The sequence below is a fragment of the Centruroides sculpturatus genome, unplaced genomic scaffold, assembly GCF_000671375.1.
Source record: "Centruroides sculpturatus isolate CEXI.00-Female unplaced genomic scaffold, Cexi_2.0 scaffold25, whole genome shotgun sequence".
Taxonomy (NCBI): Eukaryota; Metazoa; Arthropoda; class Arachnida; order Scorpiones; family Buthidae; genus Centruroides; species Centruroides sculpturatus.
In genome coordinates, this window is record NW_019384428.1 from 516,064 (window position 1) to 518,877 (window position 2,814).

The 2,814-nt window shown below is 34.2% G+C and overlaps 1 pseudogene; it reads left to right on the plus strand.

Moving 5' to 3' along the window:
- The first annotated feature begins 1,098 nt into the window (after nt 1–1,098).
- On the plus strand, nt 1,099–2,521 carry LOC111619641 (annotated as a pseudogene).
- The last annotated feature ends 293 nt before the right edge of the window (nt 2,522–2,814 follow it).

The window sequence follows — 2,814 nt, forward strand, 5'->3', positions numbered from 1 at the left end:
GGCTACTCAAATATTTTACGTTTTTGATACTAAATTAACTTCTGAAGTATAATTTTTTATTGTTTTTATATTTTTCAATATATTTATTTTGTTCGTACAAAATAAAAAAATAATTGTTAACGATACAATAGTCTTTGTTAGGCTTAACATCGACGAAAATTCAACGCGAAGCGACACGCAACGGAGAAAAATTTCGAAATCGGATACGTTAAACTATTTTTTCGTACATAAATCGGTTATCCGAAATATCAGTTATACGAACAACCCCAGTTCCCTATTGATTCGGAAAATCGACGCTCTACTGTATATATATCATTGGTTTTAAATAGGGGTACCCAAAGTGGTCTATATCGACCCCAAGGGGTCGATAAAAGTTCTCCAGGGGTCGATTAATACCAAAGAGGATGAATTAAACTGTCTAGGAAAAAAATAGAATATTCCAATAAAAATTCGAAATACGAATATGATCAACATTACTGACTACCCTAGTTATAACTTGAGTTTTGCCTTAGCCTACGCCGCTTGCAGTATGTGTTGCTCTGTTTTCACGCATCTGGCAACTGTACTAGTGTTGCAAACATGTTATGAACGATGGTAGTTCATTATACAAAGACATACGTTGCACTGTTACACTCTAGTAGGGTTATCACTCTATGTATTTTATTTCTAAATGTAGATATTTTGTACTTTACAGAGAAAATATCGTAAAATGTCGATAATCATTAAAATCAGAGTTTTAATATAAAAAGCACAATATGTTTGCAGCAAAACAAAACATTAGCAGTAAGAGAGACAACTCACTCCCGCACGAGCTATAAGGAACTGCCTCTTTATTCTCAGAGTGCAGTGTTGCCACCTTCTGCTAACAATAGATATTTAGAATTGGAAGAAATTATAATTATTCTAAACTATTAAACTAAAGATATTAATAAATGTACGTGATTTTTTCACACGAACATGATAATTTGATTTTTGATGAATTTTTAAAATAATATCGCCTGACTTACCTATATTGCCATCGGACAGTTTACAAAATAAACGTAAACAAGATGGCGATGGTAAAGGGTTAATTTAATTAATTAACCCCTTCCGCCCATAATGTCGGCTACCAATGCTAAGAGGATATGCAGACAATATTCACAAGAATATTTGAAATATGGTTTTGTGCCATCGTTTGATAATGAAACTATCCCTATGTGCTTATTATGTGAAAAAACTTTCAACAATGATGCTAGGAAGCCAGCGAAAATGAAAGATAACTTTGAAAGGATCCATTCTGATAAGAAAAACAAAGATTTTGAGTATTTCAAAATACTAAAAGAGAAATTGAGAGTTCGGCCAAATTTAAATACATATTTGAAGTCATCTGCTAGTGTTGATAGAGAAGGAGGACTGAATACATCTTACAGCATTTCTCTTAATATAGCAAAGAAAGTCAAACCGTATACTATTGGTGAAGAGATTATAATACCATCTATAAAAGATGCAATTGAAAATGTTATGAAGAAAGACTCTCAACTAGTTTTAAAATGCATACCATTAAGTGCAAATACTGTGCAGCGACGTATTGAGTAAATAGCCGATGATGTGGAAAGAACTTTGACCTCTGAGCTCCAGCATTGTAAGTTTGCTATTCAACTTGACGAATCAACTTTCGGAAGTTCAAATATTCTCATGGCTTATGTTAGGTTTCATAGCCCATCCCTGAATGACACTGTTGATGAATTTCTATTTGCTAAATATCTTCAAACTGATTCAAAAGGTGAGACAATTTTTTTATGTTTGCAAGACTATTTGAACGAGCACAGCATTCCTTTCGGAAATATTACTGCAGTAGCTACTGACGGTGCACCTGCTATGGTAGGCCGTCACATAGGATTTTTCGTCTTTCTGAAGGAAAAGATTCCTAAATTACATACTGTTCACTGTGTCCTACTCAGGCAGCATCTTGTAGCCAAAAAACTGAGTGGCGAACTTCATAATACTCTAAAAGTGTGCATCAGGTCAATAAATAAAATTAAAGCTCGTTTCTCTCAATTCCAGACTGTTTGCAAAGTTATGTGAAGAAAATGATGAAACTTTCAACCAATTACTTTTGCACACTGAGGTAAGGTGGTTGTCAAGAGGTGATAGTTTGCAGAGGCTTGTTGACTTGTACGACTCAGCTGAAGAGTTTCTTAGGAATATGGATCCATCACTATGTGACCAGTTAAAACTGTGCAAGAACCACCTGTTCTATTTGGCAGACCTTTATTCGAAATTTAATATAGTACAGAAGCGTTTGCAAGGAAAAAACGTTCAAGCTCGAACAATCATGATGGCCTTTCAAGTAAAAGTAAAGCTATTTAAATCATCACTAGCACGATCCGATTTTAAATATTTTCCAAACCTGCGAGTAATAAAAGAAAATGAAAATATTTCCGACCATGATTTGGAGATATATATTAAACATCTTGATAAGTTAAGAGAAGACTTTAAAGCACGTTTCGAAGACTTGGAAAATATGCATGTACCCGAATAGTTTGCTAATCCATTTGATGTAAAAATAGATAATGAAAGTAGAAACCTGGCTTAGAAGATAAACTGATTGAAATACGTGTAGATCACGAAGCTAAAGCGTTGTTTAAAAATAAAAACCTCGGTGAATTTTGGAGCAATAACAATATTGCCACTAAATATCTCAAGCTCAGAGCAGAAGCCAAATCTTTCTTACTTGCATTCCGAACTTCATACATGGTTGAAGCTGGTTTTAGCCACGCGAATGTAATTTTGACAAAACAGAGGAACAGATTGAACTTGGAAAACCGTGGTGAT